This window comes from Aythya ferina (genome assembly GCF_964211825.1).
Source record: "Aythya ferina genome assembly, chromosome: W".
Classification (NCBI taxonomy): domain Eukaryota; kingdom Metazoa; phylum Chordata; class Aves; order Anseriformes; family Anatidae; genus Aythya; species Aythya ferina.
In genome coordinates this window covers 11,877,618-11,895,470 of record NC_140313.1, presented here as the reverse complement: position 1 = coordinate 11,895,470, position 17,853 = coordinate 11,877,618, and the positions used below count along the sequence as shown (strand labels likewise).

Here is a 17,853-nt window from a genome sequence, read left to right as displayed (position 1 = left end):
GCTATTTGTGAAAGAGCCTGCTGTTGGTCATTTGTTAGTGTAATCTGTGGCTCTGCAGTCATGCCCCGCAATAAAGGTAGTAATATAGCTAAGGCATCATTAGTAATCCGGACAATGTGGCAACCCCACTGAATATTATCCAGGAACATTTGTACATCTGTCAAATTATGTAACAGCATAGTTATATCACCTTTCTGTGGATGAATAGTAGGGTCTGATATTTTCCATCCCAAGTATAGCCATGGCTGTTTCTGTTGAACCTTCTCTGGGGCTATCTTCAACCCTTTTGCTTCCAAAGTATCCTGAATAAACTTTAAATCTGAATCCTAGAAGCATTCTGGCCTACCAAACCAAATGTTATCCATATAATGGTAAATAATTACATCACACCACGCTGTCCGAATTGGTTCTAATGCCCAGGCCACACATAATTGACATAATGTAGGGGAATTCCTCATCCCCTGTGGAAGCACTAGCCATTCATAGCTCTTTGCCAGGGCCTGTTTGTTAATGGAGGGTACCGTAAAAGCAAATCTCTGACAGTCCTGTGCCACCACATCTGGTTGCCTGGACTGATCAGCTCTCTGTACCAACATGTCCTCTACTGCTACGGTTCTCGGCAGTGTAACTAAGATGTTTTGAGTTTTTGGGCTTGCATTATCAAATGCAAGCATTTTGAACACACTGCTTTTAGACTCCGCTGTTAGATCAGGATGATCAGCAATTGCTGCCCACAACCGACCGATACATTTAGCATATGGTTCCCCAGGGCCCTGTTCTAGTGATGAGAATGAAGGTGCTTTCTTTTCCCCTGGGAGACTAAGAAGAGCCCTCAGTGCGAGCTGTGCAGCTGTTTGGTGAATAATCACAGGGAACTGCAACTGAATTTGGGTACTGAGATAAGGACCCATTCCCTTTAACATCTCTGCAGTAATCCCATACAGAGGGTCCCCCGGTTGACGCAGTTGACCCGCTTCCCCCTGTGGTAACTGCAACCATTCCCTTTCAAACAATAACAATGGGGAAGGAGTTAAAAATGAGTGTGACAAGTTTTGACAGTCAAGTGGACACATTAGTTCTGCCTGGAAAATCCATTAAAATATCTGTCGAGCCGCCTGGGATTGTAAACCATAGTCCATAACCGTTTTTGGAGCTTGTTGTGAAAGCTTCCAATCATGCGGCTGCCACGACCCGGTGCCTTGCACAAGGTCGATAATAATAGGGCAGGCCAAGGATGTAGCATGCCAATGCCTTTCTATGATGGTATCACGTATGATGTCGGAGCACCTGTCCCTCCTTAGTGCCAACGGTGGTGTAGCGATGGACAATGAGGGAGTCGGCTCCGGTGGGGCAGACGATAGAAGAAGCTCCTCCGAATCTATAATTTTTAAGTTTTCCAATTTCACTAGCAGTTCTTGGAACAACTCCTCCAGTGAAGGTCGATTTTCGCAAGCTGCTGCTGCACCTCTCATTGGCGAAGCATCCCGAGTGGATTTATTGCTGCCTGGCAGCGGCACCAATGCTGGCAGCACAGCTTCATCAAGGTTTTCTGGTGCAGGGGGTGGGGAGTGTGGAGTCCCCACTCCCCATCAGCACTCTGCTCCTATAGTCCCGTAGTTATTTCTGCCGCTGATTGATTTATTGAAGAGGGCATACCCCAAACTGGGGTGGGTGCAGGAACTGACGAAAAAGATTGTGCCAGCCGTGTTCCTGAGGTCTCAGGTTTCATACTCGGCGTTCTGTCAGTCCCAGACAGTACTGACAAAGATTGTGCCGCCGCCATCGCCATCTGCTGTTCGGTTTTCGTACCGCACAGCACATTAATCACTGTGTGCAACTTGCATCTTTATCTAGCTTTCCACTTGAGATGGCTTTATCCCATAAGTGATTTCCTACGTGCTGCCACTCATCTGGGCTAAACATTAGAGGGATTTCCTTCAGAAAACCCTCCTTCTGAGCCCAGTGCACCAAGGATTTGATCTTTTTTACATTGCAAGATATACCTGTCTTAGAGAGAATACTAGAGAGAAGCTGGATAGCTGCTTCCTCCTCCATGGTTACGTCAGATGAGCTGCAGGGTCGTGATCTCCACCCCTCTGCTATGTGCCAACTCACCACACGGTGGCGATCGTGTGCCGTTTCCACTGATGCCTCCGATGTCTCATAGCAACTCGACCCCGGATGTCCCGCGTCTCACCACGTTACTTCACTCTTCCGCATCTTACCATGATTCTGCTCCGCGTCTCACCGCGATCTCTGCCTCTGCGTCTCACCGCGATCTCTGTCTCTGCGTCTCACTGCGATCTCTCTATCTCCACATCTCACCGCGATACCTGTGTCCGGGTCTGTGCTTGGAGTCTCTCAGCGTCTATCAGGTTTTTCAGTGTCTGTCAGGTCTCAGTGTCTCTCAGGTCTCTCAGCGTCTCTTAGTGTCTCTCAGCGTCTCTCAGCATCTCCGGGTCTCAGCCTGTTCGGGTGCCATAGGTTCCAGGAATAAAAACCAAAAACACGACAGACAGTAGTATGGTCAGATCATGCTCTACTTTATTACACAAATAACCTGACTTTTATAGCAAAATTAATGGGGCGGATAGTGTCTCATACAAGATTATTGGTCAAAAGCACTCAGACAAACAACTGCACGAAAACAACCCCACCTGCAAGAAAACAACCCCCTTGTGATTAGCAGTCACGTAGATCTCGTCCTTGAAGCCAGCTGCTGGCAACAATATTTTTCTAAATTCCTCAATTGGGTGATGTGGGAACACTGTCATGGGAACTTCTCATAGTCGTCCTGGTAGCTTGGTTTGCTCAGCTGCAGCAAATCATGGCCTCCTTGGTATTTCAAAAATCCCTCAACACTGTTGTTCTCGGGTAGTTTCTTAGCCTGATGTTATGGGAATATTTAAAATGCCGAGAATTCAAAGAAATGGTATATTGCTCTTTTCTGAGGAATTTTTCTTCACAGTTTCATTTTTTAATCTCACAATTGCCCAAAACTGTCCTGTCCCAGAAGATATTGAACCAAGAAGTAATAATGAATATGTAGGAGCCTAGGAGCATAAAAACCAGCCGCTTTATGTAACTGGTGTGCGTCTTGGTGGAGCAGAGACTCCTGGTGCACCCAGCGCTGTTTGCTTACCTCTATTCATTTAATAAATTGTAAAACTTTGTAATCCTATTTGGGACTCAGTCATTTGTTACAATTGGGGGCTCGTCCGGGATGGCTTTGTGTTGAGGGATTTTTTGAAACATCAAAAATCCCATGGCTTGCTGTAGCTGAGCAAACCAAGCTACCAGGGCAACTATGAGAAGTTCCCATGACAGTGTTCCCACATCGCCCAATTGAGGAATTCAGAAAAATATTGTTACCAGTAGCTGGCTTCAAGGACAAGGTCTACGTGACTGCTAATCACAAGGGGGTTGTTTTCTTGCAGGTGGGGTTGTTTTCTTGCAGTTGTTTGTCTGAGTGCTTTTGACCAATAATCTTGTGTGAGACACTATCCACCCCTGTTAAGTTCACTTTAAAAGTTAGGCTATTCGGGCAATGAAATGGAGCATGATCTGACTCTACTGGTGTCTGTCGTGCTTTCGGCCGTGCTTCCTGTAACAGCTTTGGTTCCTGAATTCTGATTTGATCTAGGAGAGGCGCCCCACCATTTGGTGGCTCCTGTTCGAGTCAGGTCAGGACTAATGCCATCTTGAACCTGAATAAAGGTAAGCAAAGATTTTGATTTTTTGTATGAGCTCCCTTGCTGGCTGCAGCACTATATTTTGCCCGTAATTCTGCGCGCGAAGATCCGAACAAAGACGACAGAGTCGTAAGTATTTAAGGTGTATACCGTTTGGTGGGGTGGGATTCGGTTGCCTATGTGTGTAAGAGTGTGACTGAGACAGAACTCAGTTCCGAAGTGAGTGTGGAGGTCTTCTAACCGCGGTTCCAATCTAACGTGAGGGACTTGGCCGGTGAAGGACCGAAGCGATTCCTATAGGATTTGTGGGTGGGTGATAGGTTCTAAACCCCCTGCAAGACACTCTTACTAAGGTAACCAAGGGCTGTGGGAATTGCCATAGTAAAATTCCTAGATGGGTCAGACGAAATCGAAGACCAATGACCAGAAGAAAGGGAGCAAATTACCAGACATACCACCAGAAAGTCCATTAGGAATAATGATTAGAAATTGGAACGATAAGGGCCCCAGAAAAGGAAAAAGTAAATTAAAAATGGTTTAGTACTGTATGATAGAATGGCCAAAGGAGCTTTTAAAACCACATGTCCTTTGGCCTGTTTTTGGATCCTTTGAAGACTGGATTTGCCAAGCCTTAAACATACATGTTAATTCCAAGGACCCTTTTAGCCAGGAGGAAAGTGATTATGCAGGATTATGGATCAGGACTTCACGTCCTTTTCCAGCCTCAATATTTACACTAAAAGCAGACGAGAAATTTGAAGAAGAAGAAAAACGGGAAAAAGAAAAAGATGATAAATGGGAGCCATTGGATAACCTACCACCTCCATATCCTAACAATCCACCCCCGGCGGCGGCGCCCCCTCCAGTGGCCGTGGTATCTCCAGCAGTACCACCGTTGCCCCTGCCTCCACCACTAACAGCAACGGAATTAGACCAACCTCCGGCTGCATGTACGAGAAGTAGGACTGCCGTATCTGAGAGAGCTTCTCTATATCCCCTAAGAGAGGTACCCCTAGGAGTCAATCTGGGATGCATTGGGTTTGTGGCAGTCCCATTAAATACCACAGATGTAAGGAATTTCAAGAAAGAAATGGGGACCCTATTAAATGACCACCTTGGAGTAGCTGAAAAACTGGACCAATTCCTAGGCCCCAATACTTATACCTGGGAAGAAATACAGCCCATTTTAGGGATCTTATTTACTGCTGAGGATTAGAGGAATTACTTAGGGAAGCACAGAAAGTATATGTTAGGAGAGATGAGGAAAAACAAAAAGCAAAAGACAAGATCTTTGTAGCAGCAGTAAGAGAAAGTCAGAAAAAGACCTTGTCCGGAGAGAGGGAGGAATCTTATATCAAGAATTAATAATAAAAAATTTAAGGGCATTAAGAGAACCAAAGGAAATAGCAGTGGTACTTGTGAAAGGACACCAAAAGGGATTAGATTACCGAACCAGAGGAAATAATCTAGCAGATAAAGAAGCCCAGGAAGCAGCCTTGAGGACTCAGGTTGCTAAAATTAATATGTCGTGGTTTAACCCGACCGGCAGCTAAACACCACGCAGCCGTTCGCTCACCCTCCCCCCTCCCTCTCTGGGACGGGGGAGAGAAATGGAAAGTGAAGCCCGTGAGTTGAGATAAAGACAGTTTAATAAGACAGGAAAAAAAAAATAACAAAATAATAATAACAATAATAATAATGATGATACAATGGTGATAATACGAAAGTAATAATAGTATGTACAAACAAGTGATGCACAATGCAATTGCTCACCACCCGCTGACCGATGCCCAGCCTAACCCCGAGCAGTCCGGCCCCCTCCCCCCGGCTAGCCACCCCTATATATTGTTTAGCATGACGTCAGATGGTATGGAATACCCCTTTGGCTAGTTTGGGTCACCTGTCCTGGGTCTGTCCCCTCCCAGCTCTTACTGCACCCCCCAGCCTGCCCGTTGGCAGGACAGAGCAAAGGCTGAGATGTCCTTGGCTTAGTATAAGCACTGCTCTGCAACAATTAAAGCATCGGGGTGTTATCAGCACTCTTCTCATTCTAAGCCAAAACACAGCATTCCACCAGCTACTAGGAAGAAAATTAATTCTGTGTTAACTGAAACCAGGACATCTATCCACCCCTTATTCCATACCATTTATGTCATGCTCAGGTTACACTCTTTTCCATACATTCTAATTAGTCACCTATAGTAATCATGGTAGTGATAACATACAGTATAATATACTATTTAACATGGTGCAATTCAGTTCATGGGCTATTCTCACCCAGTATTAAATCTCCTTGAGGTACACACCGGACCTCTCCGTTCTTTTGCATCACCCACCAAGTATATCCAGGTCCCTGAGCGAAAACAATTCCACGAATAGGTTTGCCTTTTCCTGAGGCAGGAGTAGCCCAGACTGTTTTACCCAGCATATTTTTTACATGCACTACAGGAACTTTATCCCCATCTACAGTACGTAACAGGTTTGATTGGGCAGGTCCAGCTCGGTTGGTAGATCCCCTAGTATTGACTAACCAGGTGGCCTTTGCCAAATGCGTATCCCAGTTTTTGAACGTCCCAGCGCCCATTGCTTTCAAGGTAGTCTTTAACAGGCCATTGTATCGTTCAACTTTCCCGGAGGCTGGTGCATGATAGGGGATGTGATACACCCATTCAATACCATGTTCTTTGGCCCAAGTGTCTATAAGGTTGTTTCGGAAGTGAGTCCCATTGTCTGATTCTATTCTTTCTGGGGTGCCATGTCGCCATAGGACTTGCTTTTCAAGGCCCAGGATGGTGTTCCGGGTGGTAGCATGAGGCACAGGATATGTTTCCAGCCATCCGGTGGTTGCTTCCACCATTGTAAGTACGTGGCGCTTGCCATTGCGAGTTTGAGGGAGTGTGATGTAATCAATCTGCCAGGCCTCTCCATATTTATATTTCAGCCATCGTCCTCCATACCAAAGAGGCTTTGACCGTTTGGCTTGCTTGATTGCAGCACATGTTTCACAGTCATGAATAACCTGTGCTATAGCGTCCATGGTCAAGTCCACCCCTCGATCACGAGCCCATCTGTATGTTGCATCTCTACCTTGATGGCCTGAGGTGTCATGGGCCCATCGGGCTATAAATAATTCACCTTTATGCTGCCAATCCAGGTCCACCTGAGCTACTTCAATCTTAGCAGCCTGATCCACCTGCTGGTTGTTTTGATGTTCTTCAGTAGCCCGATTCTTGGGCACATGAGCATCTACGTGGCGTACTTTCACAGCCAGGTTCTCTACCCGAGCAGCAATATCTTGCCACAATGCAGCAGCCCAGATAGGTTTGCCCCTACGCTGCCAGTTGTTTTGCTTCCATTGCTGTAACCATCCCCACAGGGCATTTGCTACCATCCATGAATCGGTGTAGAGATAGAGAACTGGCCATTTTTCTCGTTCAGCAATGTCTAAAGCCAGCTGAATGGCTTTCACTTCTGCAAACTGACTCGATTCACCTTCTCCCTCAGCAGCTTCTGCAACTCGTCGCGTAGGACTCCATACAGCAGCCTTCCATCTCCGATGCTTCCCCACAATACGACAGGACCCATCAGTGAACAGGGCATATTTCTTTTCATTCTCTGGCAACTGGTTGTACAGTGGGGCTTCTTCAGCACGACCCACCTCCTCCTCTGATGATATCCCAAAGTATTTGCCTTCTGGCCAGTCCATGATCACTTCCAATATTCCTGGGCGACTGGGGTTTCCTATTCGAGCCCGCTGAGTAATCAGTGCAACCCACTTGCTCCATGTAGCATCAGTTGCATGATGCGTAGAGGGGACCCTTCCCTTGAACATCCAGCCTAGTACCGGTAATCGGGGTGCTAGGAGGAGCTGCGCTTCAGTACCGACCACCTCCGAAGCAGATCGAACTCCTTCATATGCTGCCAATATCTCCTTTTCAGTTGGAGTATAGCGGGCCTCAGATCCTCTGTATCCCCGACTCCAAAACCCCAGAGGCCGACCTCGAGTTTCCCCAGGTTCTTTCTGCCAGAGGCTCCAGGTGGGGCCGTTCTCCCCGGCTGCAGTGTAGAGCACATTCTTTACATCTGGTCCTGTTCGAACTGGCCCAAGGGCTACTGCATGGACTATTTCCTGCTTGATTTGTTCAAAGGCTTGTCGTTGTTCAGGGCCCCATTCAAACTCATTCTTCTTACGAGTTACTTGGTAGAGTGGGTTTACAATCAGACTGTAATTTGGGATGTGCATTCTCCAAAACCCCACAACACCTAGGAAAGTCTGTGTTTCTTTTTTGTTAGTTGGTGGAGACATAGCTGTTATTTTGTTGATCACATCCATTGGGATTTGACGACGTCCATCTTGCCATTTTATTCCTAAAAACTGGATCTCCCGTGCAGGTCCTTTGACTTTATTTTGTTTTATGGCAAAACCGGCTTTCAGAAGGATTTGGACTATTTTCTTCCCTTTCTCGAAAACTTCCTCTGCTGTGTCACCCCACACAATAATGTCATCGATGTACTGCAGGTGTTCAGGAGCTTCCCCCTGCTCTAGTGCAGACTGGATCAGCCCATGGCAAATGGTAGGGCTGTGTTTCCACCCCTGGGGCAGCCTATTCCAAGTATATTGGACTCCCCTCCAAGTGAAGGCAAATTGTGGCCTGCACTCTGCTGCTAGAGGGATGGAGAAAAATGCATTAGCGATATCAATTGTGGCGTACCACTTGGCTGCCTTCGATTCAAGTTCATACTGAAGTTCCAGCATGTCCGGCACTGCAGCACTCAGTGGTGGCGTGACTTCGTTCAGGCCGCGATAGTCCCCTGTTAGTCTCCACTCGCCATTAGACTTTCGCACTGGCCATATGGGACTATTGAAAGGTGAATGAGTCTTGCTGATCACTCCTTGGCTCTCCAATTGACGAATTAGCTTATGGATGGGAATCAGGGAGTCTCGGTTGGTGCGATATTGCCGCCGGTGCACAGTTGTGGTAGCAATTGGCACTTGCTGTTCTTCGACCCTCAGCAACCCCACAACAGAGGGGTCCTCTGAGAGACCAGGCAAGGTAGATAATTGTTTAATGCCCTCTGTCTCTAAGGCAGCAATACCAAAAGCCCACCGGAACCCTTTTGGGTCCTTGCAGTATCCTCTTCTAAGATAGTCTATGCCAAGGATACATGGAGCATCCGGACCAGTCACAATGCGGTGCTTTTCCCACTCATTCCCAGTCAGACTCACTTCAGCCTCCAATACAGTCAACTGCTGAGATCCCCCGGTCACTCCACAAATATAGATGGGCTCTGGTCCTTTATAGCTCGATGGCATTATAGTACATTGTGCACCGGTGTCTACTAAAGCCTTATACTTCTGTGCGCGTGATGTGCCAGGCCATCGAATCCACACAGTCCAATAAACTCGATTGTCCCTTTCCTCCCCCTGGGTGGAGACAGGGCCCCCCTAATCCTGGTCAGAATCTTCCTCGTTTCTGTGTTTGAAGGACTGTCTGCTGGAAGTTGGAGCAGCAAACTTTTCGGAGAATCCCTTTTTCCTGATTGTTTTCTTTTGCAACTCACGTACCCGTGCCTCTAGGGTCGCGGTAGATTTTCCATCCCACTTTCTCATGTCCTCTCCATGGTCTCGTAAGTAAAACCACAGGGTGGCACGGGGTGAGTACCCACCATATCGTCTTCCTTGTGTGGGTGAACGCCTACCCCTGACAGCTGAGACACTGCTTTGTACAGGTGCGAAGGAGAATAATCTCTCTTCAAGTTGGTGAACCTTTTCAGAAAGTTTCTCCCAAGTGTTCTCCTTTGGTCGGTGGGCACTGGTTGGTTCAGGTGGGGAGGACAATAGATTCTCTTCAAGTTGGTGAACCTTTTCAGAAAGTTTCTCCACAGCTGAGACGCAGGCCTGTAAGGAAGAGGAGAGACTTTCTTCGTACTGCCGGAGTTGTTTAGCCGCTTCACCCACTGTGGGTTCCTCATCCTCTTTCCAGGCCATTATTGCCAATGAGCTGGCATATGATGATGGTGCACTCCGTACAAACTTCCGCCACATGGGTCGTGTACACTTGACTTCATCTGGATCTGTGGATGTTTGTTTGAGGTCTGGATCCTCATAAATCACTTCCCGTACGGCTAATTCCCTCAGGTACTGGATTCCCTTCTCCATAGTGGTCCACTTGCCTGGTAGACATAAAATATCTTCCTTGAAGGGATACCTTTCCCTCACAGCTGAGAGGAGACGCCTCCAGAGGCTGGTGGGTCGTGCTCCATCTGCAATTGCTTTGTCAATGCCGGCGTCTCGAGCAAGGGATCCCAGCCGCTTGGCTTCCCTGCCGTCTAATTCCACACAATTGGCTCCAGAGTCCCAGCACCGGAGCAGCCAGGTGACAAGCTGCTCACCTATACAGCGACCAAAATCTTTTCGCACATCTCGTAGCTCGCGCTCGTTTAGGCTTCGGGTAGTTACTGTTGCTCTTTCGGCATCCTCATCTTCCTCCTCCTGAATCCTTGACGGCCCAGCGTCGTCATCATCTTCGTCATCTCTATACTTAGTTTTGGCAGAAGCCTTACCTGGATTGGCAGAAGACTCTCTGCGTTCTAAACGACTTGAATTTCTATACCATATTTTCACCTTCTCTACAGGGGCAGCTTGCACTGCTACTGCTCGTTTCTCTGACTTTGTTACAGGGTCTGCCACAGAGGTTGGAATGCCCTCTGCAGGGTCAACTTGCACTGCTACAGCTCGTTTCTCTGACACGGCCACAGGAGCTGGAGCGGCTACAGGAGCTGGAGTTGGAGCTGGAGCAGTTGCAGGAGCTGGGACTGGAGCAGCAGTAGGAGCTGGAGCTGGAGCGGCTTCAGGAGCTGGAGCTGGAGCGGCTTCAGGAGCTGGGACTGGAGCAGTTGCAGGAACTGGGACTGGAGTAGCGGCCGGAGCTGGAACTGGAGCGACTGCAGGAACTGGGACTGGAGCAGCTGCAGGAGCTGGAGCTGGAGCAGCTTCAGGAGCTGGGACTGGAGCAGTTGCAGGAGCTGGAGCTGGAGCGGCTGCAGGAGCTGGGACTGGAGCGGCTGCAGGAGCTGGGACTGGAGCGGCTGCAGGAGCTGGGACTGGAGCGGCTGCAGGAGCTGGGACTGGAGCGGCTGCAGGAGCTGGGACTGGAGCAGCTTCAGGAGCTGGGACTGGAGCAGTTGCAGGAGCTGGAGCTGGAGCGGCTGCAGGAGCTGGGACTGGAGCGGCTGCAGGAGCTGGGACTGGAGCGGCTGAAGGAGCTGGGACTGGAGCGGCTGCAGGAGCTGGAGCTGGAGCAGCTTCAGGAGCTGGGACTGGAGCAGTTGCAGGAGCTGGAGCTGGAGCGGCTGCAGGAGCTGGGACTGGAGCGGCTGCAGGAGCTGGGACTGGAGCGGCTGCAGGAACTGGGACTGGAGCAGCTGCAGAATCCACCGTAGGGGTCACAGTGGCCGTTGGATCTGTCACAGGGTTTGGAGTGGCCGCAGGGTCTGTCACTAAGTTGACAGCAGTATCAATGGCAGCTCGATAGGCATGAGCCAGGCCCCAGCACGTTACAATGATTTGTGTTACTTTGGAACTGCCAGAATCATTACACCTTTTTTTCAAGCATTCTGCCAGTTTTTGAGGATTTTGCCATTGTTCAGGGGTGAATTTCCAACACACTGGGGGTGCCAACTGCTCTAGATGCCTGCCCATATCCACCCATACTCCCTGCCACCCACAACTATACTGCCTCCGGGCAGATCTCCGGATGAGCTTCATAAGTAGTTGTTTAACTTTAAGCAGAATCTGAAGTGCATTCATGAGGCAGAACAACAAGACTATGGTATTCTGAGTATTCCAGAAATATTCAATATCTTGGAGAGCTATTGTGACAAGCTCAGGGGATAAGAGGGTGGTGAAGGAGGAAGGCAGAGTGACCCAGGAGGATACAGGGGTGGTGAAGGAGAAAGGGAGAGTAAGCAAGTAAGGAAAAATATCCTCCCCTTTCCCCTCCACAGATTGACTCTCTAATGGAGAAAAACAATAGGTATAATTGCTAATAGTTCCCAAGATGCTGTTTCCAAAGTACAGAGTCCACGATGTTACTGAGTATAAATACCAAGTTAGAGTCATGACCAGATATCTTATCGTCTCATAAGCCATTGCTATAACACTTAGTACCATAATGGTCTGAAACCAGGGCCTGGAGAGGAGAAACAACACTACAGAGAGCAAATACGGAAAATAATGTACTATAATACTCAATTTGGAAAACAGGCGCAGCAGAGTTGTGATTAAAGCAATCAGCATCATGACAAGTGACTATTAAGCAGGTCTAATCCTTACACCAATTTTAGTTTAACACACTCTGATCAGATCTGCCGTTATCTCAACCTTTCGGGCCCCACATTGGACGCCAAAAAGACTGTCGTGGTTTAACCCGACCGGCAGCTAAACACCACGCAGCCGTTCGCTCACCCTCCCCCCTCCCTCTCTGGGACGGGGGAGAGAAATGGAAAGTGAAGCCCGTGAGTTGAGATAAAGACAGTTTAATAAGACAGGAAAAAAAAAATAACAAAATAATAATAACAATAATAATAATGATGATACAATGGTGATAATACGAAAGTAATAATAGTATGTACAAACAAGTGATGCACAATGCAATTGCTCACCACCCGCTGACCGATGCCCAGCCTAACCCCGAGCAGTCCGGCCCCCTCCCCCCGGCTAGCCACCCCTATATATTGTTTAGCATGACGTCAGATGGTATGGAATACCCCTTTGGCTAGTTTGGGTCACCTGTCCTGGGTCTGTCCCCTCCCAGCTCTTACTGCACCCCCCAGCCTGCCCGTTGGCAGGACAGAGCAAAGGCTGAGATGTCCTTGGCTTAGTATAAGCACTGCTCTGCAACAATTAAAGCATCGGGGTGTTATCAGCACTCTTCTCATTCTAAGCCAAAACACAGCATTCCACCAGCTACTAGGAAGAAAATTAATTCTGTGTTAACTGAAACCAGGACATATGGGAGGAAGAAAGGCGAGAGGGAAGAGAAAAGAAGTTTACCCCTGAAGAACAAACAAAACTGGAGAAAATAGGGGCTAAGTTAGAACAAGGAAAATGGACACTGCCAGACGGGCGAGAGATATTGCCAAAGGCTTATGCGAGGCAAATATTGGGACATTTGCATTCACAAACACATTGGGGTACAAAGGCGTTAAGTGATCATTTACTTAAACAATTTGGTTGCATTGGGATTTTTGAAATAGCAAAGCAAATTACACAAGGTTGCTTAATTATCAGAAGATAAATAAGAAAGCGTTTCGACAAGCAGTCACGGGAGGGAGAAAAACAGCTTATAGGCCTTTCGAGAAAGTACAAGTTGATTTCACTGAATTGCCCAAAGTAGAGAGGATAAAATATTTATTGTTAATAGTAGATCATTTAACACAATGGGTAGAAGCTTATCCCGTAGCACAAGCTACAGCACAAATGGTGGAAAAATTCTATTAGAACACCTGATACCTAGATATGGGATAATCCAGTACATTGATTCTGACCAGGGCACACACTTTACTTTTAAAATAATAAAATTATTATGTCAGTCATTAGGTATTCAGTGGGAATACCATACTCCGTGGCACCCACAAAGCTCAGGGAAAGTCGAAAGACTGAATCAAACAATAAAACAACAGTTGGCCAAATTAACGATCGAGACATAAATGCCCTGAACGAAATGCTTACCATTGGCACTTTTAAACCTAAGAACTAAAGCACACAGTGAGACTGGATTATCGCCATATGAAATGTTATATGGTATGCCTTATTCTCAAGGGATGCCTACAGGGAACAATGTAGTTGAGGATCGTAGCATCCAGAAATATATAATTACTATTGGAAGGAGATTACAAGAGCTAAGAGAAATTGGAATGATGGCTCAAACACCACCTTTAGGATTTGCTAAATCATAAGATACAACCAGGAGACAAGGTCTTAATAAAAACCTGGAGGGAAGAATCATTGAACCCCCAATGGGAGGGAATGTACCCTGTTTTACTTACTACTGAAACAGCTGTGAGAACAGCAGAAAGGGTTTGGACCCACGCATCTAGAATAAAAGGACCAGTAACTACTGAAACTTGGAGGGTTGAGTCCGCTCCTGGGAAACTGAAACTAAGGCTAAAGTGGGACTAATATTCTTGCATGAATTAAGGGCACCAGATAAAGAGGACAAGCCTGAAGGGAGGAAAGGGAGAAGGCAAGACCAGGGCGGGACCCTCCACTGCGGTCTGTAAGGTCTACCAAGGGAGGCAACCCCTATGGGTATTGACTGCTGAGTGAGAGGACCTCGACCGGACTTCTCCCGCACTAAGGTTGGGTTGTCCTGAGAAAATTACAAAAGAACCTTTTTTTTTTTAAACCCATATAAAATTGTGATTCGTTTTCCAGGAGCTGGATCACCCCGACAGGCTGAACAGTAACACAAGCCTGAATCAACCCTGAAAGCGGGCCCAACCCCTTGATTGAAGGCGTTTGCCTATTATGATCCAGCTACGTGGGCAGAAGACAGATCCTGGGGTTATAGGACCCCAATATATATGCTTAATAGAATAATTAGGTTACATGCTGCAATAGAAATAGTTGTAAATAAAACCAGATATGCACGTGGATTAATTGCAAAGCAAAATACCAAGATGAGAACTGCTTTGTATCAAAATCGCTTAGCTTTGGATTATTTACTAGCACAAGAAGGAGGAGTCTGTGGAAAATTTAACCTTAGTAATTGCTGTTTAGAGATTGATGATGAGGGTGTTTCTTCCTAGTAGCTGGTAGAATGCTATGTTTTGGCTTAGGATGAGAAGAGTGCTGATAACATGCTGATGTTTTAATTGTTGCAGAGCAGTGCTTACACCAAGCCAAGGACGTTTCAGCTTCTCACTCTGTCCTGCCAGCGGCCAGGCTGGGGGTGCAACAAGAGCTGGGAGGAGGGCCGGACTGCTCGGGGTTAGGCTGGGCATCGGACAGCAGGTGGTGAGCAATTGCATTGTGCATCACTTGTTTCGTACACATTATTACTAGTAGTGCTATTATCATCATTATTGTCATTATTATTATTATTATTATTATTATTATTATTATTAATTTGTCTTTATCTCAACTCACAGGCTTCATTTTCCTGTTTCTCTCTCCCATCCCAGAGAGGGAGGGGGGAGGGTGAGAGAACGGTCATGTGTTGTTTAGCTGCCCGCTGGGTTAAACCACAACAGAAGGAAAAGCTGTAAATGAACTTGTAAAGGAAATGAAGAAAATTGCACGTCCCAGTTCAAACTTGGAATGGAATCGATCTAGGAGGATTATGGGGGGAGCTTTATGGGCGGTGATTGGTTTGCTAAAATAAGGATGGTTGTATTGGGGATATGTGGAGGATTGTTAATAATTCCATGTTTAATACCCTGTATTACCAGACTAATACACTCGGTTATACAAGGAATGCAAATATCTGCGGTACCTGTTGACCCAGAACCAGGGAAAAAGAAAACCCATTCCCTGATGATAATAAAAACAAACAAAGTTCCAAAATTTGTATCAATTCGTCAAGTATTGACTTGATTGGAAAGGAAAACATGAATCAATACCATGAAAAGGGAGATGAGGGATTGTGAAATGTGTTCATGATTCGTGTCAATATGGAACAATGCTAGGGCCGCATGATATGATGAAATGTGACCTTCTGTCTTACATGCCCTTGTATAACCACAAGTCTAAGAAAAACAGAGTGGTTAATGTATATAGTTCTTATATCTTGCAAAGGAATGGTCCAGCAATTTGTGTCAATAGGGGATAAGAGAACAAAGGGGTTTCAGAATAACTGCTAACTATTATGACTGTTGCATGAGACACTATGCAAGTCTCTGACATCCAGCCAAGATGGACAAAGGAGAAGGGCAAGAAAAAAAGCCTGGGAGGAAGACTATGAGCCTTCGGCACAAGAGACCCCCAGAGGGACCACCAGAGACTGATATACATGCTCCAGTAGGAGGGTTCAGATTCCGGGAACTAATTATAATAACCCTGCCTTTTCCAAAAGTGGTGATGAATATGTATTAGCCTAGGAGCATAAAAAACAGCCGCCTTATGTAATTGGTGTGCGTCTTGGTGGAGCAGAGACTCCCGGTGCACCCAGCGTTGTTTGCTTTCCTCTATTCATTTAACAAATTGTAAAACTTTGATTGTAATCCTATTTGGGACTTAGCCATTTATTACAAAATGGTACCTCTGACAGGGCTCAGTTTACCTTCATTCTAGTGCTCTCAGACATACTGAACTAATTCAAAACTATCTTCTATACTGGCCTAGAGAAAGCTCTCTCAGCTCCTAGCAAATGGTCCCTCAGATTTCAGCACACTGTGAATTTGGGGCATTGAAATATGCAGGAGTGAGAGGTAGAAATAAAGCCAAAGTGATACATCTGTTAGCCTCAAAATATGTCCAGCGGTATTCAGCAAAACTGTGAGATAATGACCCCAAATTCTATATTCACAGGGGAAATTTACTGTGCTCTGTGCTTAGTTTTCAATGCTTAGTTATGTAGGCTTCCTTGTGCTATTGTTGCACAGCTGTTTTTAACCTGACATAATGAATTGCCTCTTCAGGTCTCAGCAAGGATAATTATTCTCCGAGCTACTCACATAACCACCCTCATCGCACACAGGGAGAATGCCAAAGTCAGGAGAGCTTGACAAAAAATACAGAAAGAAGGGAGAGAAGAAAAAAAAAAAAAAAGAAGTAACAGAAACTCCTGACAGCTTAGGCTCAACAGGTGACTGAAGTCAAACTGAGCAGATAAACCCTTCCTTACAGAGAAAGCAGACTTCAGGCTGTTCAGGGAACTAGTCAGCAAGGAGCCCCTGGTGTGGTGTAATTGCCTGAAGTAACTAGGAAAATAAAACTAACATTCACATTTTAAAGAAAATGTACAGCATTGAAGAGGCTTTCAGGGTAGGGTGTAGCTGCGTTACCTGAGCGTTCCCTAGGCTTCCAACCTTAGATGCTATCGCGCTGGGGAAACCTGATGTGCTAGCTCTAAGGAACAGTATGGAGCGTAGAGTGGAGTGGAGACACCACGGCTAGGCTCTGTAACCAGGTGGAGACTCGACTGGTCTTGTGCACACCGAGACCAATAAGCTGCACTTTTTGCTACCCTGAGCCAAGGACCTGTCATGTTTTGACAAATGCTGTATCCTAGTGTACTTTTTGATCATTATAATATCATTATAATACCAAAACACACCTCCATCCCAAAAGCTACCCGCCTCCAAGGTGCGACCACCCCTCACTGAGCACGCGCTCTGAATTTCTCGGAACCTATTACTTTAAACGGAGACAGGAGAACTTTTCACCAATCATAACTAAGATATGCTTGACTAGAGCCACTCAAGCTTCACCTAAAAGATAGAAAATAATATAAATTGGCCTAAGAGAGAGGGGATGTTAGGGAAGATACCACCGTCAGGGGAGATACCATCCCGAGTGAATACAACATCCTTAGGACCTCCTGACTCCTGGGATCAGTCGACGGGCTGAGCCTCTCTTCCCCCCCCATTGGGACGCCTTTGGGTGAGATCTGAATACTTGCTTATAAACCTCTATAGAGTCTTTGATCCTTTTAGCGCGTTTATTCCTAGGCTGCGCACCTGTAACATCTGTAACACCTATAACATCTATAACACCTGTAACATCTGTAACATCTATAAACATCTATAACACCTGTAACATCTGTAACACCTACAACACCTATAACACCTGTAACACCTATAACACCTGTGTATTTTATGCATACTAGCTTGCTTTTGCAGACAGTCACTATCGCCGGCAATCCAAAAGAACCTGATTATCTGTTGCTGTAATAAACCATACTTGATTGCATTGTGATAACTCTCATTAAGTGCAACAAGGGTGAGGGTGGTTATCCGTGATAGTTCAGTGTTCTGAATCTAACCAGACCCCCAGGCAGTTAATGCATTTTTGGTGAATGTCTGAACGGACCCCCAGGCTGTTAATGCGTTGATGGTGAATGTCTGACTGGACCCCCAGACGGTTAATGTGTTTTTGGTGAATGTCCGACTGGTTCAGTACCCTGAATCTGACCGGGCCTGTAACGGTTAATCAGCT

The 17,853-nt window shown here is 46.5% G+C and overlaps 1 long non-coding RNA gene across 3 annotated transcripts; it reads left to right on the top strand.

Annotated features, from left to right (window-relative positions):
- Positions 1 to 2,183: 2,183 nt before the first annotated feature.
- LOC311426409 lies at positions 2,184 to 16,500 on the top strand. 3 transcript variants are annotated; one of them, XR_014686721.1, is made up of 3 exons: positions 2,184 to 2,343; positions 14,580 to 14,709; positions 14,847 to 16,500. It is a non-coding gene; the product is annotated as an uncharacterized lncRNA (long non-coding RNA). The 3 variants fall into 3 exon arrangements; XR_014686722.1 differs by having other exon boundaries at positions 14,580 to 14,712; XR_014686723.1 differs by having other exon boundaries at positions 2,184 to 2,375; positions 14,580 to 14,712.
- The last annotated feature ends 1,353 nt before the right edge of the window (positions 16,501 to 17,853 follow it).